This window comes from Myxine glutinosa, chromosome 2, assembly GCF_964187855.1.
Source record: "Myxine glutinosa chromosome 2, kmMyxGlut1.1, whole genome shotgun sequence".
Lineage (NCBI taxonomy): Eukaryota > Metazoa > Chordata > Myxini > Myxiniformes > Myxinidae > Myxine > Myxine glutinosa.
In genome coordinates, this window is record NC_136262.1 from 66,658,428 (window position 1) to 66,684,727 (window position 26,300).

At 44.7% G+C, this 26,300-nt stretch overlaps 1 long non-coding RNA gene across 1 annotated transcript in view; it reads right to left on the reverse strand.

The window, feature by feature from the left end:
• LOC144891050 (uncharacterized) overlaps positions 1-25,087 on the reverse strand; it is a 39,484-nt gene extending 14,397 nt beyond the window's left edge. The window contains exon 1 of the long non-coding RNA XR_013622681.1: positions 24,207-25,087. This is a non-coding gene — a long non-coding RNA (uncharacterized LOC144891050). The remainder of the gene's footprint in view (positions 1-24,206) is intronic.
• Positions 25,088-26,300: the final 1,213 nt, after the last annotated feature.

Genomic DNA, 26,300 nt, shown 5'->3' on the forward strand with positions numbered 1-26,300 from the left:
GCGGTAATGTTTGCTGATTTCCAAGATGCTGGCAGATGACCTTGAGCAAAAGAGAGGGTGAAAAGAACAGAGAGAGGGTGAGATAGAGCGGCAGAGCAGGATTTTAGGACCCGAGGGCTGATGCCATCTGGTCCAGTTGCAGAATCAGAGTCGAGGTTTGATAAAAACTTCTCCACCTTGTCAGGAGAGAAGGACACAGAGTAAAGGAGCAGTTGGGTTCGACTGGGAAAGGTGGGAACAGAGAGAGATGGGTTTGGGACACAAGATTTTGAGGCAAACACAGAGTTGAGGCATTCGGCTTTGTCACGTGCGGTGTCAACTGTGTAGCCATTTGAGGTAAGGGAGGGGATGGAGGGGGAACAAACACCAGAAACGGATTTGACCAGACGCCACCAGGATTTGGAGGAAGGGGACAGGTTTGAGAGTTCAATCTTGAGTGTGGAGAGATAGTGCTTCCTGGCACTCATGAGGGTAGAAACACACTTGTTTCGAGCTTGGTGGAAGGAACTGAGATTGCCTTCAGTTGGATTTGCCTTCCAAGATGCAAAGGCAAGTTGTTTCAGGGCAACTGCCTCACCACAAGATTCAGTGTAATAAGGACGGGAGGAAGGGTAAGACAACTGAAGACGAGATGGGATAAATCTGTGCATGAGAGAGAGCAGTTTGCTTTGGAAGAATTCCCAGGAAGAATTGATGTCAGAGGCATTAGAGATGGGAGACCAGTCCAGTTGATTGATGGCTGCTTGCAGACCGTGCCAGTCGGCCTGATTGAAATGCCAGACTCGTCGGCGCTGAGGAGGCTCTCTGAGAATGGCCAGTGAGATGTCCACTTTAACAAGCACATGATCAGAAGCACTGATTGGAGCAGAAGAAGAGCAGCAGACATTTGCAGGGAAGTTAGTCATAACCAAGTCCAGAAGAGAAGATACTCCATTGACTGAGATCCGGGTCGGGAAATTGACAGATTGTGTCAGTCCCAATGAGTCGCAGAAGTCCTTTGCTGAGGTGCCATGGCTGGTGAGAGATGAACCCACACCCAGCCAGCTGGCATGATGACAGTTGAAGTCACCACATATGAGGAAGAGAGAGTTTGGATGAGTTGATAGAAGTTGGTCCATGTTGTCCGACAGAGAAATGTAAATGGAGTCATCACTGTTTGGAGGATGGTACAGAACACATATGAACAAAAGGTGGGAGCGGAGAGGAAGCCGTAGCCAGAGCTACTCCTGTGGGTGGGGTGGAGAGAGGGCAGTGCAGGGAGAGTGAGGAAGAGAGTTTTTGATAAAGATAGCCACCCCACCACCAGGACGAGGCTCAGGTCTATCGTACCGGAGGAGGGAGTAACCAGGAAGAGATATTAAGGAATCAGAGACATCTTGAAGGAGGAAAGTTTCTGTTAAGCAGATCAAGTCTGGATTTTCAGAAGCAACCTGAATGGAGAGATCAATCAGGTTTGAGCGAAGGCCCCGGATGTTTGAGGTCCATACCGTTAGTGAGGAGAGAGGGGGAGCATCGGGTGCAGGACAGGGGAGGGGAGGGGTAGGGTCAGATGAAGGGTGAGAGGGGGATGTAGGAAGAGCAGTTGATAGTGTGTCAGAGATTACAGAAGTGTTACAAGAAAGGGAAGGATGAGGAGGACGAAAGGTTTGATGGTGATGGAATGAGGCACAGTGAGAGTTTGTTTGAGGGGGGGCAGAGGAAAGTAGAAGGTTGGGGGAGGTGGAGCTATGACATAGAAGGGAGACGAAGTGGGGAGGAGGCAGCTTTGAGAAGGAGGTGGGAGGAGGGAGAATTTGGGAGGGATAGTTGGGGGGGAGATTTGAAGGGGAGGGGCAAGGGGGGAGTTTAGAAAGTGGATGATTAATGAAAGATGAACATATATAACAAATTGGGTTTGTTGTGATTTTCAAGTTAGCGATTCGTTTAAGAACGATGGAGGAGGGATGGAATGAATGAGAATTTAGAGCATGGAGTGATTTGGAATCATAAGAGATTGAATATTTTTTTGAAATGGAATGAGTTGTAGAGGAAATTGAAAGGAGCCTTTTAAATAAGAAGAAAAACAGCGTGTTGTAATAAACCACTGAAGGGGATAGTTGAAACATATTTAAACAGAACTGTGAAGAACAATCTTATATTCACAAAAATACCAATGGGGAGAGGAGGCCTAGAGCGACGACCACGAGTCACTTGAACAGGGCAAAAGGTGGAAGGCAAGGGGAAAATGGGGGCGGGGCGAGACAGCGCACGTGGGCAGAGGCAAAAGCACACGAGGAGAAAGGGAAATAAAAGTTTTTTTTTGTTTGTTTTTTTGTTTGTTTTTGGGGGGGGGGGTGTGGGGGTTACAACGTTAGACAAATGGGAGATGTTTGGTGAAGCTTGGTGGAGAAGGGGAAATCAAAAAAAGCTAGCAAAACAGCGAAGGAAGGAACAACCTTCGACGGGGGAAGCCTGAGGCTGCAAGGCCTTGCTCGCGACGAGGCAAACAAACGATTAATTTATGAAAGATAAACACCGAGAAACTTCCAAGGGGGACACTATAAGTTCAAACACCGAACGATAAATACAGTTTCGACAAAATACAATTGTGAACAGACTTAACTTTGAAAAACGTGGAGACCGTGTGGACCGTCGAAAACCCCTGCCACCGTCTCCAAGATCTCGCGAGATCTCGTTGGATGGGGATCATCTGCTACACGCTGCAGTTTGGCCATGGCCTGTGACCTTCCAGAACGATTTTGTGACCAACAAGTCCTACATTCCCAGTCGTTACAAAGAAGATGTAAATGGTGTTTTTGATGGCTATGGTGGGCTTGTGTCCACCAAGTCAGCAGAGCAATATCAAGGAATGAACTTCACTTTGCAGAAATCTTGGTTTCACCGAATTTGCAAACGACAACATCACAGAATGAGTTCCTTGAAAATGGGACCAACAAGATGCATCCAATCCAAACACTAACACTGATTCTTGAGAATGCTGGAATCCTCGTGAAACACGCAGAGTCCGATGCTGATACTATGCTTACAGCAATTCAAAAAGCCACAGCAAGTGATTCCTCAATGGTTGTGGTTGGAACTGATACAGATCTATTAGGCATGCTGAGATCCGAGCAGCTCCTTCCATGAATTTGTATATGCTCTGTGTTACGGACAAGTATAACATTAAATGGTGCTTTGGAGAAGGTTGTATTGGCTGTTAAATTTTCTGTTAAATCACAACAACAACAACACGAGGAAATAGCAAGGAGTTAAAGAACGGAAGGAGAAGGAGATAAGGACAAGGAGAGAAGGCATCGACATGTTCTGCTGAGCTGTCACATGCTGTTTCAAGCATTCCATATCATTTTGAAAGTCACGTGTGCTAAAAAAAACCAAAAGCTGCTCTGCTGCTCTTGCACATCCTCTATCTGCCCTTTCACACCCTGTCATTTGTGCTAGGTCATCTTCCATCTGCTTGGAAATCCACCATCACTGCATTGCATAAAAAGGTGTAAAAACTGATCTCCTTAACTACACACATCAGCTTACTTCAAATCATCAGCAAGGTCATGGAATCCATCACCGCAGTTGATATGAAATCCTTCCTTTTCTCCAACAACCTCATCTCAGATCACCAATTTGGTTTCAGACCAGATCACTGCACCGTGGACATGCTGCTTCTACTCACTCAACAATGGATGGAGGCCCTCAATGTCAAACATGAGATCAGGGCCGTCTATCTGGACATATTGCAAGCTTATGATACAATACAGTCTTTGCATCCTGCCTTACCCTCCAAACTATCTGCCTATGGCATCCAAGGTCAACTCCACACATGGCTTACTGACTTCCTCTACTCCTATATCCCACGTGTGGTTCTCAAAGGAATCCGTTCATCTCCTCTCCCTGTCAAGGCTGAAGTGCCCGCAAGCAGTGTTTTGGGCCCAGTTCTATTCTTAATCTTCATCAATGATTTCTCTGACTCTCTCTAAAACCCCCTTTATCCATTTAATGATGATTCCACCTTCTGTCGTTACATCCCTCATCGCTCAGACAGGCAGGCTGCAGCCTCTTTCCTCTATTCAGACCTCGAAAAAATATCAAGATCTCAAGAATGAAGTGAAAAGATCCTGGAAGCTGAAGAGCACCAAAATTGTAACAGTGATAATTGGAGCAACGGAAATGATAAAGAAGAACCTTATAAAGTTCCTTCAAACGTTGGCTGGGAACATTACTTCAAACAAACTCCATTTGGAGGCTGTCGGGGGCTCGGTAACGATTCTGAAAAGAACCCTTAGGGGAAAAAAACTTTTGAGAACAAGAAAACTTCACAACTTGGCCCATGAATTGAGATCCTTCACCATAGCGAATGCGGATACTTTCAGTCCTGGGAGGACTCCGTTCCACCTTCTGTAACACGAATATGGAGACAACCAACCATACTCCCACAATTAGCCTCATTGTTAAGGAGGAACACATGGTAAACTTGGGCACTTTTTATATGTTGTTCAATAGGGTATTTTTCAACTATGCTGAAAATATTAGCTTAGTACTATTTATTGGTACTCCGCGGAATGGCTCAACCCTAATGCTCCTGGACGATGATCTCATTACTTACAACCTTCCAGACAGACATCCTTCTACTCACACCCATTCTTCACTTTCCATTACTAAGCCAGATTTCAATCCCATTGGCATATTTACCAGCCATTCCACAAGCCCTCACCTTAGCTCATAGGCGTAGTTTGACTTATCTATTTTGGGGGGGGGGGGGGGGGCTTAATATTAATAATGGGTATAGCTAGGTCTGACTTCCCAAATTACCGTTTGTTAGTGTAGTTGCAGTGTACGTGAAATGACAAATACAGTTTACGTTCATTATTGTAACTCACGTTTAAATACGGGATGTTTTTATCTTCATTGTAAACGACTGAAAAAAATTAAGGTGGGAGCATTTCCCCCCATGCCCCCCCCCCCCAACTCCGCCGGTGGTGGTACTTTAACTTGTCAAATGCATTCTGAAAGCCTAGATATACGACATTCACTGCACTTTTCTCATCCACTCAATGAGAAACTGCTTCATAGAACTGCAATAAATTTGTTAAACATGAACTCCCCTGGGTAAATCCAGAATGCTGGAATCCCTATGAATGCGAAGTAAATCCATGCTGCCGACTGCATTTATAATACGTGTCAACATGATCCGGCGTAGAGGATGAAGTGGGCCACCCCGCACCTCAATAAGGGCAAGGAAGCAGTGGTGGAAGCTCCATTATTATATTGATATTCTGAATACCTGAGTCACTTTTAGCATTAGGCAGAGTCAGGCAAAGGCCTTGAGACCATAGTTGGCTAGGCTAGGATGGATCAGCGACTACAATACTACACTTCGTATTAGCTGCTCATGTGTCGTTCACTTTGAGTTATTGTGATCACAAGTTTTTGAAGATACTGATCAGTGTGAATGAAAGATTGCTAAATGACAAACTTGGTTTCTACTCCGACAAACGAAGCTGCATTATAAAAGTCAATGTTGTTATAAAAGGAGAAAACATGAGTGGATGCTTTGAGTAAATCTTTCATGGGCATAACATCTATATATTGTAACTCCTGAATGTGTCTCAGACATTTGCACATTAATGTGTAAGGGGTACGTATCACTATAGCACACAGCTAGAGATGTATAGAGTAGTATGGTCCATGTTCGAGTAGTTAGCCAATCTTGATTTAATAAGCAGGGAAATAAATGTAGCTTAATAATTGTCTTGTTTAAATGTGCACAACATGGAAGGTGGTATGTTATAATAAATAGTTAGGGTTTAAGGTTAAGGCAAAGACAAAACGCTGGACTGTTCTGAAGTGGCCAGCAATGAGTCCAGATCTATCCCATTGAACACCTGTGGGGAGATCTGAAAACAGCAGTTGGGAGAAGGCACCCTTCAAATCTGGGAGAACTGGAGCAGTTTGCACAAGAAGAGTGGGCCAAACTGCCAAAAGAGAGATGTAGGAAGCACTAGACTGCAGTTATTTTGTCCAAAGGCTGTGCTACCAAATATTAAGTCTAGGTTGTCAATAATTTTGTCAATGCCATATATTTTTATTTCCTGATTTAAAATGATATATTAAGTTCTGAATCAAAAATAAAGGGTCTGTAATATTAACAGTGAAATAAGGATTTGTGGAGACCAAATACTTTTGTTAATTACAACTTATTTTTAGAGAAAATTGTGAGTTATTTGAAAAAAGTGCAAGGGTGCCAATATTTTTGGCCACGGCTGTGTATATATATATATATATATATATTGTTGTGGTTTTGAGAACCCACACAGGTAACATCATTAAAGGTTAAAGGTTAAAGGTTGCACCACATAGTTAGGCCACATGCAACACGTAGGTCACCTTAGAACGTTAGTTATTTCATAGTATGTGTTTAGGATAAGGCCATTTCCAATAGTTGCATCTGCGTTGTGTAAAATAAATAAGAGTAGGCCCCGTTCAGTTTGCAGCCCTCCCTCCAATCGACTCCATTGCACACCATCCTGTCTGCACCCCATTTCCCCTCGCGTTGGGCCGGCAGCGTTAGCTGCCAGTTGCTCGCTCAAACCAGCCAAATGCCACGAGGTAAGGCCCGAAAAGGGGGCGGAACGCCAGGGTGGGGGTGTGGCCACGTCAGGCAGCCATCAAGGGCGGAGCCGGTAAGACCTCAACAACCAATCAGGGCTGAGGTGACATCACCTGACAGGGTGTGGCTAGAGATTCGAGAGGGTTCGCGAAGCGGCGCTATATAACCGCGAGCGCAAAGCCCTCTGAAGGACTAATGCAGCGGCACTCATTGCAAAAGGACTTGCACGATTGCATTTACCAGGAGGACGGATGCGATTACAAAGGACTCGTGTGCAAGGATTGTCACGTTTGGCATTCGTGCAGAAGGACTTTCGTGGAAGGCGCCAGTATTGAAGGACTCGATTGGGGAAGGCGCTTTGGTGACATCATTGTGGAAGTGGCGCATTGTACCGAGCGATACCGGGAGCGCGTATAAAGGCGCCGGTACAACTATTACATACGCATTTAATCGCCAGCTTACCGATCCCCTCCCAGTGTAATTGTCCGATCCGCGCCACCGACACGGGACGATCTCACCTGCCGTCTGCCGTCTACCTCACCATCTGCTTCGTGGTACGAGTCGGGGACTGGAGCGAGCTGTGGACGCCATCAGTGGACCCTCAATCCAACCATCTACAACCCCGTGTGAGTCTGAGTCTGAGTCTGAGTGCGAACGGGCCCGTGTCCAGGGATAAGTATAAGACTGTATAAGGCTGCCCTGTGTATCTGCTTCTTCCTCTTCCCTGTACATTGCTTCTCTTCCCTCTTCTTATTTGTACAAAGTGTGTAATAAATTCCTTGTTCTTCCTCTTTTTCCTTTGAATTCGATCGTCTTAGTGATTTCTCCATTGGGTAAGCGTGGCACGAATAAGAACCGCTCCAATCGGGTTAGTTCCCGTTAACGGCCCGAATCACGGCTCGCTTTACTCGGCGTGTCCACTGACGCCGTGGTTCGGGTGGGGTTATTTCCTTGCTTCACTGCCAGTGTTAGAACTTAGGTAATAAGACTACTTCGGCTTACAACCCTATTTAACACCGATCGGAAGGAACATGATAGCCCTGGGATCGTGTCGGCTAGATAACAGACAAGGGGATTAATCCCCCCTTGATAAGGGGAAGGCCGACGTTTGAGATCCGCAACAATTTATATATATATATATATATATATATATATATATATATATATATATATATATATATATATATATATATATATATATATATATATATATATATATATATATATATATATACATATATATATACATATATATATATATATATATATATATATATATATATATATATATATATATATTACACAGAAAGAATTGCATTTAAAATGGGTAGTTCGGGACTGCTTTTGCCTGCAGTGTGGAGGGAATTAAATTGGAGGAACTTGAGTACATACATTACAACTAGGACGAGGATATTTAGAAACATTAGAGTATCTTCACATTAATTTATAAGGACATTAAGAGGCAATAGTGAAATCATTCATTGGATGGGATTTGAGCTTGCAGTCACAGCATCGTGAATGTCTTATAGAGGAATACATAATCATAGTATTAGTATTCTTAAATGCAAACTAATCTCGTTGTGGATGATGCTTTTGAGTATTTGGGGAAAGGCTGAGGCAAAATGCTCTATACGAGTGTGAATTATGTTCACACTTAAGCTGCTGGCCTGAGCAGAATAGGCAAGCCTTCCCCATTTTCACGCTCTCTGTGAAACCAACAAACGATCATGGAGCAGAACCTGTTTAAAGGTCACATGCAGAGGTTTCGGTGCTCTCACGAAAACGTGCATTGAAGGAAAGATTGTGGAAATTTATAAAAACTAATTAGTTCTCACATGGAAGGATAGAATTAGTGTGCACTCCTGACATTCAGTGTAGTTCAAATAATGGACAAAATGCCAAAACATTTATTTGCCATGTCGTAGGATTCTTTATGTTAAAAAGGGGTCAGGAGATTTATAAATGGTAAAAGTAATCTGAAAACATTTGCTAAACCGTCTTGAGATGTAGAATCCAAATTTTCATGTTGCCAACGATGAATTTTTCGGGAAACCTTGTTTCCCATTTGCCTTTTTTTTTTCATTTCCCAATTTTCAATATATATATTTTTCATTTCCCAATTTTCAATGATTATTTTTATTATTATAATTCTATATATATATATATACACATATATATACTAGCTGAAAGCACCCGGCGTTGCCTGGGCTATTTTTGGATGAATTTACTACTATAATTCAGCTTTTACTCGCGGCCGTAGAAGATTGACTACTATAATTCAGCTCAGCTTTTAATTGCGAAATGGGCCCAGCCTGGCCGATGCGGCCTTGACCGGCCTCGCCACCTAGCCTATAACCTTCCCGGGGCCTGTCCCGACATTTTTGGTTCTTTTTGAATGAATTTACTACCATAATTCAGCTTTTACTCATGGACGTAGAAGATTGACTACAATAATTCAGCTCACCTTTTAATTGTGAAATGGGCCCAGCTCGGCCGACGCGGCCTTGACCGGCCTCGCCACCTAGCCTATAACCTTCCCGGGGCCCGTCCCGACATTTTTAGTTCTTTTAGAATGAATTTACTACGATAATTCAGCTTTTACTCGTGGCCGTAGACGATTGACTACTATAATTCAGCTCAGCTTTTAATTGTGAAATAGGCCCAGCTCGGCCGAGGTAGGCCTCGACCGGCCTCGCCACCGAGCCTATAACCTTCCCGGGCGGGACCTGTCCCGATATTTTTGGTTCTTTTTGAATGAATTTACTACCATAATTCAGCTTTTACTCGCGGCCGTAGAAGATTGACTACTATAATTCAGTTAAGCTTTCAATTGCGAAATGGGCCCGGCCCGGCCGAAGCCGCCTCAACCGGCCTCGCCACCTAGCCTAAAACTTTCCCGGGGCCCGTCCCGACATTTTTTGTATTAGAGGTTTCCTCCTATCTTTCACCGTTCAGGAGATTAGCTTGCGCAGATAAACAAACAAAAACTTTCTTTTATAATATGGAGAGATATACAGTCACGTGAAAAAGTAAGTACACCCCATGTAATGTTTTGACTTTTTCAACATATTTCAACATACAGCTATTTGATCTTCATTTCAACAATATTGACAGATAAAGGTGATATAATATAACAAATATCATGAAACATTTACATTTTGTAGTCCATTGTATAATTTAAATAAGCATCAATGCAAATTTCACATGTGGAAAAAGTAAGTACACCCTTGGCTCTAATAGGTGGTATTGCCCCCTTTGGCAGAAACAACCTCAAGTAGGCGTTTCTTTTAACTGTCGAACAGTCTCTGACATCGACTGGGAGAAATTTTTGCCCACTCCTCCATGCAGAATTCTTTCAGCAGTGCGACGTTTGAAGGGTTTCTTGCATGCACAGCTCGTTTCAAATCCCCCCACAACATCTCGATGGGATTTAGATCCGTGCTTTGACTTGGCCATTCCAGAACCCTCCATTTCTTTCTTTTCAGCCATTCCTTGGTGGATTTACTGATATGTTTAGGGTCATTGTCATGTTGCAAGCAGTGTGCGAAATTAACGCCAGCCCGACAGCCCATGGCTGGTAACTTTTGTCCCGGGCTGGTATCTTTATTGAGTTGCCAGCCCGGTGGTCTGGATAGATTTTGCCCTACACTTTCCTGTGTGCCCCAACATCCTGGCAGTCATTGACCTGATATTGACACTGCCAGCCAGCTCGGCCGAATGTGAACGAGGATTCTCACAAATGAAGATCATGAAGAATGATCTCAGGAACAGGCTCAAGTCAACAACAATGTCGGATTTGCTCTGCATCCAACTAGAATCTGCGGACATCACCGACTTTGAGCCTAAGCCAGCAATCAACTTCTGGAACAGCTGTTCCAAGAGAACGAGAAGGCCCAACTTAACCCGGAGCGGAGCAGGGGCCAGCTTGTTGCCAGAGCTGGTGCGGGATCAGGTCACGGAGATAGATGCTGCTGCTGTTGCAGGTGGTGAACCTGAGGGAGCTGGTCTGCCAGAGCCAATATCAGCAGCTGACAAACAGTCGGGTAATGAGTCCGGCCTTGACACTGACTGCGAAGACGTGGTTCTGGATGACATTGAGGACTTACAGGCTGCCGTGGAAGATATGTAAAACTAATAAGAAATGTGATAGATCATAGACCGACTACTAGACCTCAAGTTTTTCTCAACTTTGTATTACTTTAACTCACCATCAAGTTATCAACTGTGACTGTCCTGCACATGTTGATCGATCTATGCACAAACTTTTTATAAAATTTCCTCACTTTTCTGACAATAAAACGTATTTGGTGTCATGAAAATATTATTCACTAGTGTTTTTTAAATTTAATTATTCGAGAAGACCTATAGTTGCTATTAGGTTTTTAGGGAGTTTATTCCTGAACACTCCTAAAATGCACCAATTTGAGTCCTTATTTTCATCTCAGTTCTTCGGGCTGGTAACTTTTTCTTTGGGCTGGTAACTCTCAAAAGTTACCAGCCCAAATGGCTGGTAACTATATGCCCCAATTTCACACACTGGTTGCAAGGTCCACCTTCGGTTGAGCTTCAACTTTCCGACAGATGGCCTCACATTATCCTCAAGCACCCTCTGCTACAATGAAGAATTAATAGTGGATTCTATGATGGTGAGCTGCCCAGGCCCTGATGCAGCAAAGCTGCCCCAAACCATAATATTTCCACCACCATGCTTTACAGTTGGTATCAGGTTCTTGTCGTCAAATGCTGTCTTTGGTTTTTGCCAAACATGTCTTCTGGTACTGTGGCCAAATAGCTCTACCTTTGACTCATCTGTCCAGAGCACATTGTTCCAGAAGTGCTGGTCTTTGCCTCGGTGTTCATTGGCAAACTTTAGTCTTGCCCTGATGTTCTTTCTGGGCAGAAAATGTTTCCTCCTGGCACACCTCCCATGTAGATCAAATTTGGGCAGCCTCTGTCTAATGGTAGACTCGTGCACTTTGACATCAACAGTGGCAAGAGCTACCTGTAGTTCCCGTGATGACGTTCTGGGGTTCTTAGAGACTTCTTTCAGAATCTTGTGGTCTGCTCTTGGGCTGAACTTGCTGGGGCGGCCTAGCCTGAACAAGTTGGCAGTTGTTTGGAATCTTTTCCACTTGTAGATGATCTTCGGGACAGTTGGCAGTTGTTTGGAATCTTTTCCACTTGTAGATGATCTTCCGGACAGTCGAATGATTGATTTCAAATTGTTTGGAGATCTTTTTAAATCCTTTCCCAGACTCGTAGGCATCTACAACCTTCTTTCTGAAGGCCTCAGAGAGCTCTTTTGATCTAGGCATGGTGATGCCACACACTTCAACAACAAAGAGAAAACCAAACTAAATGTCTGAGGTTTAAATAAGACAGGTTCCTCCAAGATCCTCTCTAACGATGTTCTAATCATTTGCACCTGAGCTGGTGCACCTGATTCTAATTTTAGGTGTTTGAAGTAGTGATAAATGTAGGGGTGTACTTACTTTTTCCACATGCGAAATTTGCATTTATGTTTATTTAAATTATACAATGGACTACAAAATGTAAATGTTTTATGATATTTGGTATATTATATCACCTTTGAATGAATGAATGAATGATCGTTTTAAGGCCATTTTCCCCGCTAGAGCGGTGGTTAGCCTTGCGGTTCCCTGTTTGAGGCAATGTGTTTATGGCCGGATGCCATTCCTGACGCCAATCCTTGGTCACGCTCTTCGATGTGCAGGGATACGGTGTACCTATTCTAAATCCGGGTACACACCGTGATCATTCATCCCAGCAAGCTGGCACTCAATTTGCCGACCTCGGAAGGATGACAGGGTGAGTCAACCCCCCTGGCGTTAATTCAGCAATCGACCGGGATTCAAACTCAGGATCCTCGGATCCCAAGCCGGCACCCTAACCGCTAAGTCAACACCAACTAAGCCTAAAACAATATTATATCACCTTTATCTATCAATATTGCTGAAATGAAGATCAAATAGCTGTACAGGCAGTCCCCGGGTTACGAACGCCCGACTTACGAACGCCCGTACTTACGTACCGACCTCCGTAAAGCCTATTATAAAAAAAAAAAAAAAAATGTTTTTTTTTTTTTTTTTGTTGTTGTTGTATATAGAATCGAGGCTCGTGAAAGAGCTAACATTTATCACACAGAAAAAAAATCAAACAGACACACAAAGTATATAATAAGGGGAGTGGTAGACAAGAGAAATATGAGAAAAGCTCTGTTCAAGCCACCCTTGATGTTTACTTTAAGAAAATTGACCAGCACCAGGTCCATCCTCTCCAGCACCAGGTCCATCCTCTCCAGCACCAGGTCCATCCTCTCCAACACCAGGCCCATCATCTCGGAGAGATATATCAAGGTATGATTGTTTCAAGGTTTGCAAGACTTCAATTGGAACGAGAGTAAGTGTTAACCTTTAATCATTATCTTTTCTTTTCTATCTAAACAAGTTTAAGAAATATTTCTTTCATGTTTTTTTTATACCTATAGATTTTTTAGGTAAAATATATACTCTATACTAAGACAAACATTTGACTAATTGACACTAGATGTGAACCGTACGTAACTGTTCCGACTTACATACAAATTCGATTTACAGACAGACTTAAAAACGGAACTCGTTCGTAACCCGGGGACTGCCTGTATGTTGAAATATGTTGAAAAAGTCAAAACTTTACATGGGGTGTACTTACTTTTTCACGTGACTATATATATATATATATATATATATATATATATTTCATTTCCACAATTTTCAATGTTTTTTTTTTCTTTTCAATTTTTCAATTTTTTCAATTCAATGTCAATTTCAATTTTTCAATTTTCAATTCCATTTTTTTTTTTTTCCCATTTCCCAATTTGCCCATTTATTCAAAATGTCTACCTGACACATAAAAGTACAAATCCTGGGCATCAGAGGAAGTGCCGTTGTGAGCATTGTTGACTGTGAGCGAGATTATGATGACATCATGTCAGAATATGGAATTGATGTGCTCGATGCCAGGATGAAAAATAGGCCACATCTTCGGAAACGTGTCAAGGACAATATTAGCCATGCAAAAATAGTGAACAGTATCGGAGAGAATCCAGCCACGTGTCCTATATGGACATCAAAATATAAGTGATGCATGCTGCACCTGAAAGCCAAAGCAATGAATTGTCAGTACTTATGAATGCAGCTGAAATTCTCAAAAGCCACCTTCTTGACTGAGTTTCCCAGTTCCCTTCTGCCAAGTATTGAAGATATCCATCCCACCTCAGCTACACATGGTTAGAAGCTATTGCTTGCAGGACAGAAACATGACATCTGCCAGAGAAATGGGAGCATTCTATAAATGTGACTGCACTTACTCAGAGTCTTAACATCTCATACTCAATGAAGAGTGACAGGCAGGTTTCCCAAGTGTCAGAAGATTCCGTAGCTGGATTCAGAAAGAAGTACGAGAAAATAAACATGTTCTTGCTGTTGGAATGGCTACAAGGAAATATTGCTGCAGTGCAGGTATGATGAATTTCCTTTGTGTACTTCATGCTTTGCTAAACCTGGTGATGGCTTAGCGGTTAGGGTGCCGGCTTGGGATCCTAGGATCCTGGGTTCGAATCCCGGTCGATCGCTAAAATTAACACCAGGGGGGTTGACTCAGAATGTCACCCTTCTGAGGTCGGCAAATTGAGTACCAGCTTGCTGGGATGAATGATCCCGGTGTGTACCCCGGTTTAGAATAGGTACACCGTATCCCTGCGCATTGTAAGAGGTGACTAAGGGTTGGCGCCAGGAAGGGCATCCGGCCATAAAAACATTGCCTCAAACAGGGAACCATGATTGTCATGGGGCCCGCAAGGCTAACCCCTGCTCTAGCAGGGAAAATGGCCTTAAAACGATCATTCATTCATTCATTCACTTCATGCTTTGCTACACAACAAACGTAGCGCTGCAGATCAAGATGGAGCTGCAGATCAAGATGGAGCTGCAGATCAAGATGGAGCTGCAGATCAAGATGGAGCTTGCCAAATCTGACATTCAAAAAAAATACAGGGTACCATGAAATGGGGTGAATAGGGACAGCAAGGTGAATAGGGACACAAACTGAAAAAAAGTTCGGAAACTTTTTTCGCTGAAAATTGATAACCATACTGATTTGTTGATATTTGGGTTGAAAGTGTTCTCTTGTTTTTTTAAAAAGCAACTTATAGTCCCTATTAACCCCATATATTGGTTAAATAGGAATAAATAGGATATTTATGGCTGTCCCTATTCACCCCGTTTTACGGGTGAATAGGGACAGTCACTAATACAAACTAATAATAATCAAGAAATAGGGACAGTTTGGAGAAAGTTTTTATCCCATATTTTTTTTCATTGGCACCGTGGTTTATATTATGGGTGCATATTATGTGCATCCATCTGAGCTATCAATTTAGCAATAAGTTGGAAACTCAGGATTGTTTCTTGACGATTATTTTTTTGTATTAGTGACTGTCCCAATTCACCCATAAAACGGGGTGAATAGGGACAGCCATAAAAATCCTATTTATTCCTACTTAACCCATATATGGGGTTAATAGGGACTATAAGTTGCTTTTTAAAAAAACAAGAGAACACTTTCAACCCAAATATCAACAAATCAGTATGGTTATCAATTTTCAGCGAAAAAAGTTTCCGAACTTTTTTTCAGTTTGTGTCCCTATTCACCTTGCTGTCCCTATTCACCCCATTTCACGGTACCTATAACATTGGAGGGGGTATGCAGGGGCATCGAGAGATGGAGTCAGGAGGGTCGCTGCCTCGGGGCCCGGGGTCCGTTGAGGGTCCCAACCTTCTGTAATTTTATAAACAGTACAGTGAAACCCCTCATCAGCTCATCCTCACTTCGTCATCGTTACATTTAAACCCAGAAGCTGATTTTGCTTTCCTTGCTGGAAACAAAACACCATTTACCGCTGTTAATGGTACAGTTTCAAACTTTACAGAAAATGGTTATTAACCACAAATGTGCATGACAAAGAAATGGGGTTGTGTCCTCTTTGTCGAAAAAAAATTATTAACCATCTTCTCACGTATTTTTTTTGCCAATCTTATGGAGAAATAGTGTTCAACAGTCAACGAATTGACTCGATCGGTCCAAACCTTCCACTATCTCCTTTATTTTCGAACAAACGGCTAAATAAAAGTGACCATTTGTTTTCCTTAAGTTTTTTGTTTTTCATTAAAGAAAGTTCCTTAAAAACTTCTAAAATAAATAAAGGGTTGGGGGTGGGGGCCCTGAGGTTGTTTGCCTGGGGGTACTTATTAGGTAGGTGATAAGTTGGGTGGTCCGTGCGTTCGAGTAGCTTAGAATATTCTTCTGTAACAAGGATTTGTTAGAGTGAAGATGTCCTGTTATTATATCTGCCGTGAGAGGTGCAGTGTTGACCTTAACATTGGTTCGGACAGTGTTGTTCATCTTTGCTTTCTATATTAACCAGGTGAGGCGCCAGGTGAGGTAATAAGAAAAGGGGGTGCTTTGGATGTTCCTATCTCGTGTGGGTTGATTTTTAAAAAACTTCCTCTCTGCACAACTTTCGCTCTTGGGAATTGCCTCTCCTTGTCTGGGCTTCACTTACCATGCGTGCGGCCCATTGTTCTCCCTGGCCTCCCTCCACACAAGCTTGCCACATTCGTTTCGCCCATGGGATGCTGTGTCTGCCCACTAGTTGTGCCATGGCTGGAGACCTCGTGGTGGAGCTCCGTCACGATATGAGGTACCGGTATCTGTATTTTATACTTCGTCTGGTTCACCCCATTGCTTGTATGAAGGCATGACTGTTTTTAGATTTTATTCCCTGTATTAAGTGCTTTCATTATCCTGGTTGTACTTATTTCTTCACTTGCATTTGTGGCCGTCTATCTTTTATTTTGGGATTCTACATTGTTGTGGTCTTTTGCCTTTTCTGTTAATAAAGCTGTTATTCCTTAAGAGCATATCTTGTGTGGTGATCTGCTTTTTGCAAACCTCACAAGTGAGGAATCATTTCATTTCGGTTATGTTTGGGTAAATCGCTGGGGGGTGAGGGTGGGTTAAAACTAGTAACATTCACCTTTAAAATACCGGAGGAATTAACAATCCTGACCGGGCCACACAAGTGACCACCCGAGCAATAGTCCCAGGCTATTGAGGACCGGCAATCCACCAGGGTCTTTCATGTGATTCGGCCTATCCTGTGAAGGAATTAAATTATAAAACCCCCAATGTCAATGGGCGGCGTTAGGAGACGTCAACATACAGAATCAACAATGTCGACATGGATTCCCGAACCTATAGACTACATTCAGCAACATTCACCGATGTACAAGAATGTGAACAACCAAACTTCAAGAAGACCTTCCAGCTTCCTGATGCCGTTGCCACTTCACGCAATGTCCACAGAACAACAGGCACTCTCAGCAATCAAGGAGAAGATGTTTATAACACTTTTACTTGATTCTGGGAAGAAATGTTTATAAATATCCAAGGCTGAAACTATGAATTTGATATCTGTTCAAGGAAATTCCTCAAAACAAACACCAGGCTTAAGTAAAAGTGATAGTATTGACAATATATAATCGGATAGTAAGTCCAAATTTGTTTTGTGATCATGACTAGCCTGAACTTTAAAAGAAACAAATTTATGTTCATGCAACGCTTGTCTTTGTCTTTTAGATGAGGAGGTTCCATGGCAAATGATGAAAGGTCAAGCCCATCTCCAGAAAGATGTCACATCCTTATTTGCATCTGAATCCTTGATCAACGACGATCCGAACTTCACAACAAATATCACACCTCTACCGATTATACGGAGGCCAGTAAGTAAATGGGGAACAGTCTTAACTACACTCAAAATAGGCCAAGAGATTTTAGTTTAACCAATCGGCCCAGGAAGAAAGACAACAATCAGTATTATATGAGAAAACTGCTCAGCTTACACATTCATGCCTCGATTTGCGAAATCAGTTCATCCTCCAGCTTGGTGACCTTCATGTTGTCAAAGCTCACCTTCTTTACATGGGTAGTTTCATCTGAGAGTCCGGATGTGATCGTGTTTGGAATGAGTCTGGAGTTTATGGGCAAACGAGAACTAAAGCAATTCTGAGTGCCTCTCATATTAAGTGGGGTATGCAGGCTCACGAGGATAATCAAAATGCTCTAACACAGCTCATGATTGAGAAAAGTACAAGGAGACATCAACTTTGGAAACACAGGTTCAGAAGAAGTGCGAAAGATTCTCAATCAGCAATCAAATCAAATGCAGCGAGATTCACGCAGAACTCAAATCATTGAACTTCCGATCACAGATGGACTCATTTGTCAAACGCCATGTTTGCAGTAAAGTACATGAAAATGATCCATATAAGTCAGAACTGTGTGGTTACCACCAGATCAGGCGGCATCTAAATATATTCGCCAACTAATCAGATCCGCAACTGTTCAATGTAGTAACAAGGAGAGATTTTCCAAATGAGCTCACAGAGGGAATTCTGAATGTGGATGTTGAAGGAAAAAAAGTTGCACAGACACTTTGTGGAGAATACTCTAGAAAAAATGGACAACCAGGCTGTGGGTAAAGTCAACAGGAACAACTTGCCATCTTTTGCCAAACATAATCCCAAAGCCAAAAAGCAAGCAACAAATCGATGCATAAGCTGTCTGAAGCAGGAAAGAGATTTATGTGTCCGATATCTGGTTGTTTCACAGTTCTCTCGCACAATAGACCATAGATGAAAAGAACGTCATTGGCAACTTGGAATTTGTGCCTTATCCCAGGAGCTTGTTTCAAGCAGACCCACCGTGCCCGATGAGAGTGAAGTCGCCACACAGCTTCCAAATGTGTCACAGAACACTTTCCGGAGGATGGCAAGCAGCAATACAAGTCCAGTTTACAGGTGACAAAGAAACAGATGATGAATGGAGCACAAGTTATATGACGACATCACTCTACTCTTTGGAAACTGAGATGGGTGAAGATTCCAGGAAAGATTTGCAAATGCTGATCGATGACTAGAGCTAACCAGTTCCTCGTCCTAGCACAATGGCAGAGTATCCACCTGAAACTCCACCAAAAATGCAACATAATATATGTTATATCACTAGTTCTTAATTTACTACGGGTACTTAATTCCCGACAGATCAAAGTGTTACGTGGTCCCCTCAGTGCATACCAGGTCTCGGTGACCCCCGGACCGTGAGAGGACCTTCGCCAGCAAATAGTATTATATAGGCGCATTCGCCACGCAATCCATAGGAATTTCACCCAGGAGACAACTGATGTGCAAGTATATATTTCCAATGGTAATGATACCAAACAATTTCAAAGACACAACCACGGAGATTTTCCCCGAGCAATCAACAATACACAACCAGGCACAATCAATATTACAACCATGTGAACTCATCTACACAAACTCTAAGATGGCCATCTTACTCTTATACATTCCTCACGTGAGCCCCACTCCTGACTCCCTCCGTGGTCAATGTCTCTCCTCTCCGCACACGGGCGGTTGGACGAACCCCGGGCGGACGTGCTCCCAACGTGCAGTCTCGTACTGGGGCCGCGGCTGCAGCGCACCTCCTTGCCAAGCCCCGGGGCAAACCCAGCGCGGCTTCCGACGCGAGCGAGGCCCAACGTGCGGACCCGTACGCGTCTTTGTAGACGGGGCAAAACCCAGCGCGGCTTCCGACGCGAGCGAGGCCCAACGTGCGGACCCGTACGCGTCTTTGTAGACGGGGCAAACTGTCCCGGACGCTTGGTTTCGTGCACGAACTCACGGTGACTGGACGTGTCAAAAGGTATTTACCGCCCAGGTAACTCCTCTCGCCAGACGTTTCGCAACGGCGCGTTTTCCGCGCAGCGTAAGGTCGATTCCACCTTCTCGTCGTCGCGGGGCGAGGAAGAAGAAGCACCGTCCTTTTCTCTCCTCGTGTCTTTTTTCCTCTTCCGTTTCCGGCCACTGGTTCCGAAGGGCTCCTGACCCTCCCATCACAACAACCCTTAATATAATGCACACGGATAAGCAACCTGAATGGTAATTTACATACATTCACCTAAATATGTAACACTCCCCCCCTTCAAGAAAGAAAGTTTGAACCCAGCGAAAACTTTCTTTGCCGGCCAATTTGGAGAAACAAACCAGATCACTCAACCCCGCCCCACATTATCCGTTCCCCCCGGGCACAGTTATCACTTAAAAATAAAGCAACCAAAATTTCACCCCAACCCCTCCAGATTACTCCCTCTGGACTAAGTACCAACAACGACCTTGTCCCTGCCAAATCAAACTCCATCTCAGGACCCTCTGACTTGGCCCGTCCGTATCTTGGGAATGAAGGTTAAGGGTTGATCAAAGATCCAAAGTTACGCAACTCGATAGCACCTTTTCCGGGAGGCCAAGCCGAGTCTTCACTACATGGATGCCTTTAGGAACGCGGAGTTCACGGTTAGTCCGTGCAGGAAAGTTCTCTACATGGGCGCCTTGAGGAACGTGGAGTTCACGGTTAGCCCGTGCATGAAAGTTCACTACCTGGACGCCTTTAGGAACGGCGTTCACGGTTAATTCGTGTAGGAATCTTGGCTCGGCGGCTCCGCCGCCTTCAGTGCTTCAACTTCTCAGAACTTCCCTAATAATTAGGGTGGGACCACTGGTCCCTGTAGTCCCCTGAATAGCGGTCTCCTTCTCGGCCACCACCAAAACTACCGCCCAGTTGTCCTCTCCTGTAGACCTCTCGACGCCTACGAAATGCCTTCCCTACTGTTATGGTCCGACCCTCCAAATCCTTGCCATTCCAATTCTTCTCTGCCTCTCTGGCGTCTTTTGTGCTGGCAAACGTGACAAAGCCGAACCCTCTTGACTGTTGCGTTGCCCAGTCTCTTACCAACCGCACTTCCACCAGCGGCCCATATCTGTTGAAGACAGAGGTCAGAACTTCTTCCTCTGTGTTGAAGTTCAGTCCCCCTACAAATAACTTGGCACTTTTGTCGCCATCCCGAGCTGGTGTGGCGTTATTTTCCCTGCTGGGCTCTTTACCAACCCTCAGGTTACCATAAACTTGACCCCCGGCCAAATCATTCCCAATAACCACAGATACACCCTCTACAGGAAGCGTGGCTTGTAAACCGACGGTGACCGGTCCTGACACCAAATCGGACTCCAAATGGATGACATGAAGGGGAGCACTAACACCGCCCCCGATCCCCTGTAAACGAACCCTATCCCCCGTTGCCGTCTCCTCGGACCATGGCAAAATGCCTTCAAGCATTAAAGATTGATGTGCCCCTGTGTCCCTCAATATCCTAACCGGTTTCCGGTTAGTCGAGGCTCCATCCCGTGACACAAACCCCTCTGAAATAAAGGGTTGGTAACCCTTTTGATGGCGATTTCTCACAATGGCCATTGCGTTTGGAGTCGTAGTCGTCGGACTCCGCTCTGGGTCTTCGCTTTTCATGCGGTAACAACTGGACATCAAGTGTCCAGGTTTCTTGCAAAAAGCGCAAGTAGGCCCGGAGGAAAAACTCGTGGTCTGCCTCGGGCCCCCCGAACTATAAGTTTGTCTTGGGCCCTCATCCCTCCGATTTCGAACCGGTGGGGTATCATAGTTGTCCCCATAATCCTCTCGAGGCCGCCGCCATGTATGGTCGTTCTCCGCACCTGCTGTTCCCCACCTCCCCTGCGGAGATCTAGGCGAGGAGTTAGGTTCGTGGACCCCTATTCGGTGGGTTAAGGCATAATCATCTGCCATGGTGGCTGCGTCCCACAACTTTGGTACCTTCTTTTCCTGCAGGTACACTTTGATGTCCTCGTGGACACACTGCTGGAATTCCTCCACCAGGATCAAGTCCCGCAATTTCTCGAAGTCTTTCCCGACTCCTTTTGACTCACACCACCGATCAAACATGTTTTCTTTCACTCTGGCAAACTCCACATGGGTCTCACTCTCCCTCTTCCTGGCATTCCTGAATTTTTGCCTGTAAGCTTCCGGAACCAACTCATAGGCCTTGAGGATGTGCTTCTTCAGTACCTCATAATCTGCACATTGGTCCATTGGTAGCGCCGAATAAATTTCCTGAGCTTTCCCCACCAGCACACTTTGTACGAGTATGGTCCAGGCCTCCTCCGGCCAGTTTAATTGTCGAGCCACTTTCTCAAAGTGTGGGAAGAATTTCGCGACTTCCTTTTCACTGAACGGTGGAACCAGCCTCACATGTCTGCCCACATCCCAGGTTTTCTGGTTAGGTGTCGACCCCGTCAGCAAGGGTGGTGCCTCTCCCCGTTCTCTCATTAACTCCAGCTCCTTGAATTTGATTTCTTGCTGAAGCTGCATGTCACGTTCCTTTAATTCCCTTTCCGCTTTTCTCTCCTCTGCTTCGAGGTCCCTGGCAGCTCTCCTTTCCTCTGCTTGTTCCTTTTCTCTTCTTTCCTGGAGTTCTCTTTCCACTCTCCTTTCCTCTGCTTGTTTCTTTTTCTGCTTTCCTTTCTTCTTCTGCTCTTTCCTTTTCTGCTTTCCTTTCTTCTTCTTTGATCCGTTCCTGGCTCCGTAATTGCAACTCCAGTTTCCGGAGCTCCACGTCTTCTGGTTCTTCGGGTAGCCACTCCCAGGCTAACTCGTCCCATGTTCCTAATCCCACCATAGATTGTATCACCGTGGCCTGCAACTCTGCCTTCCTCAAATTAGTTCGGACCTCCAAGTTAAAATGTTTGGCCAATTTCAAGAGATCCGACTTTAGCAACGCTCGGAACTGTGCCTCACTCGGGGTTACCCCAAAGTTCTGTGCCACAAACGCCATGGTGCCTATCGTTAACACCTGTTAACCTTCACCCCAAGACTTTCCCCAATTTCTCAAAAAAAAATATTACCAATTAATAATTAATTAATAAATTTTAATTACCAAAAATATTATTATTTTATTATTTTATACACTTTTAGATCCCGGACGTAGACCCAATTGCGAAACCGCAAATCGTAATTTGGACGAGCCCCCAATTCTGTTACGTGGTCCCCTCAGTGCATACCAGGTCTCGGTGACCCCCGGACCGTGAGAGGACCTTCGCCAGCAAATAGTATTATATAGGCGCATTCGCCACGCAATCCATAGGAATTTCACCCAGGAGACAACTGATGTGCAAGTATATATTTCCAATGGTAATGATACCAAACAATTTCAAAGACACAACCACGGAGATTTTCCCCGAGCAATCAACAATACACAACCAGGCACAATCAATATTACAACCATGTGAACTCATCTACACAAACTCTAAGATGGCCATCTTACTCTTATACATTCCTCACGTGAGCCCCACTCCTGACTCCCTCCGTGGTCAATGTCTCTCCTCTCCGCACACGGGCGGTTGGACGAACCCCGGGCGGACGTGCTCCCAACGTGCAGTCTCGTACTGGGGCCGCGGCTGCAGCGCACCTCCTTGCCAAGCCCCGGGGCAAACCCAGCGCGGCTTCCGACGCGAGCGAGGCCCAACGTGCGGACCCGTACGCGTCTTTGTAGACGGGGCAAAACCCAGCGCGGCTTCCGACGCGAGCGAGGCCCAACGTGCGGACCCGTACGCGTCTTTGTAGACGGGGCAAACTGTCCCGGACGCTTGGTTTCGTGCACGAACTCACGGTGACTGGACGTGTCAAAAGGTATTTACCGCCCAGGTAACTCCTCTCGCCAGACGTTTCGCAACGGCGCGTTTTCCGCGCAGCGTAAGGTCGATTCCACCTTCTCGTCGTCGCGGGGCGAGGAAGAAGAAGCACCGTCCTTTTCTCTCCTCGTGTCTTTTTTCCTCTTCCGTTTCCGGCCACTGGTTCCGAAGGGCTCCTGACCCTCCCATCACAACAACCCTTAATATAATGCACACGGATAAGCAACCTGAATGGTAATTTACATACATTCACCTAAATATGTAACAAAAGATAGAAACAATATCTGATCTGAACAGGGCATTCCAATCTATAATTGAACAAAAGATTGGAATTTATCACAAGTTAAGGTTCATCTTGAATCTATACGGTAAGCATTCAAGAAAGACCACAATAAGAGAAAAGAGAAACAAATATGTATCAGCAACACACGACGCAGTGAATGAATCTGCAAGTCTTGCCAATGGTACAATCACTCAGTTCCTCCATCATGAGAAGACAAAGCAGGATGGAATGTACCTTGCCGATGCATTTATGGAGACCTTCAAAGACCAGAAGAAAACATTTGCCACAGCCTTCACAGAGGATGATACACCAGCACCACACGCACAAACACTCAAGGAAAGTAGAACTAGTGATGACCCTGATGACGAATCATGACAAAGCTGATTACACATGCCATCCACATTGCAGATCAAGCATCGTCTCAAGATACAATTCACATACAGTATGAATCACAGATAATGAAGTACTACTCCTGCTGTTACACTACAGCCCATCTCTTCTTGCATACATACTGTCGTATGACTGCTCTCAGTTAACACCGGGAGAGTCACGGAAGGCAATCGAGTGTTACTCCTGGGCGTTCAGTTCAAACAGCGGATTTTATATATACGCGGGAGGAAGAAAGAGAAGGGGCAGGGATGAAAGGTCTTACCTGTCGATCCCGCCGGCAATCCCAAAGCCTGCAAAGAAAATAACTCAAACAAAGACGGGAATTAGAATGTACAAAAATAACAGGTTTATTAAACGGAATGCCAGTAACAAGAAAAACGCGACGGTAAAACTAAATTCCTATGGGATCCTCCACATCAGACTTGCACACAGACAAAGGGAAAGATAAACTGGAAAATAATGGTGTGATTCATGTGGTGGACTTAACTCAATCGGCTGGTCTCATCAGTCCGCGAACAGGTCCCGGAGGTCCATGCGCGGGAACACGCCTTGGCGCGAAGTCCGTGCGTGGATCCAGACCTCAAGGCGCCCTCGTCACGCTGCAGCCCAGCAGCGCTCGTCCATGCATCGTTCCTGCCTGGAAAACTGCAGCTCTCCATCCACGGCTCTTCCGCCTCATGTCCATCAGCCAAGTCTCAGAATGCGGCATTTATATGATCAAGTCTCCTCATGCAGCGAGCAAGCACAACCGTCCACTTTGACATCCAGCACGAGAAGCAAGATGTCCGCGCACGCCAATCACTTTACACGCCGTCCTTTGACGTCATCGGTGCTTCTCCTCCAATCAGTGAGATGCTTCCTACTCGTCTTTCCCTCCACCAATCAGCGAATCCCTTCTTACTCCAGCCTTCCTTGTCAATCAATCAGCGAGTCCCTTCTTACTCCGGCCTTCCTTGTCAATCAAGAGCCTTGGCCAATCACGGCTCCTCGGGGCGTGTCCTCGACCTGTCCGAGCTATGTGTGCCTGCCAAGTCAGGGTTATCAGCCCTATTGCTTGATGCCTGGCTGATGATGCCTTGATGATGATGATGATGCCTTGATACCTGAAGGTACGTTTTATTATTAGGGTGTTTAAATGTGGGATTCTAGCCCTACGTGTGGTGCGGTGCCAAAAGAGACAAAGGGGTAAATCACATAGGGAACGACGTACAAGGAATTACTTAACCTAATCCCTGAGCTAAATAACATGCCCTATCCCCTCGTGACGGGGACAAATATACAACTTCATCCGACATTCGGGCTAAACAGGGCCTCTACTTATTATATGGTGGTGGTTCTTCTTCACGACAGTCGGAGCATGCCACCTACACAAATCTACCTGGTCTAAAGTCATCTCTACCCCACCGACATAACAATATTTTTAGTTTGGCAGGATAAGACATATGGCATTGCTTGGCTGTACAGCTACATTGGACATGAGAAAGTAGCAGGATTGTTAACTGGCTGTGATACCACTGGGAAATTTGCTAGACGAGGAAAGAGGACGTCGTGGAATTTTTATCTGCCATTAGGGGATTCAAAAATTTGGGCAAACAACACAGCTGTCAAACACGGGAGTACAAGCCCTTTCAAAATTTGTGCCTTAAAGCTATGCTAAAGGTATATGAATACTTTTAGCATAGCTTTAAGGCACAAACTTTAAGGCACAAATACACTCCATTCAGCTAGTTGACATCTGTTTACAAAGAAGCCCTCTTCACATCACCACTCCGGGTCATACTCCTATGCTGCAATAGAGTGGCACTCCATTGTAAACCCACTCACATTTCCTTGAAAACAATGCATCAACCTAATAAAATGTCAGCGTTAAATTAGCTGGGACTCATTCACATTGTCTAGACTGTCTCCGTACTTTACGCTAGGTTACCAGTCACACATAGCTCACCGGATATTGCCATGCTAGTGGTCCGCATCAAATGTCCGCATTAAATCGAGGAGTCATTCGCATCACTGTTAGTTACTATGGAACTGCTATGTTGTTGTCACGGAGCAGATGCAGATAGCAGGGTAAACTACTTCATCGTAAACTACTCCATAGTAAGTCTCTTCACATCAAAAACACTCCGGTGCTGCTGCAGACATTTCCATTGATCTGAATGGAGGGGGGAGGAGTTAAGATTATTTTGTGGCAAGTTATGTGGATTATTTGTAAAGAACCAGTGGGCTCTGTGGTCTATTTGACCAACATTTAATTGGTCTTCATGGCCTGGTAGCATACCTGCCTGCTGAAGTGATTGAGCAATAGCTCGCCTTTCATCAAGCCCAGTTGTGCTTGGGCCAGGGCTTGGAGGGGGAG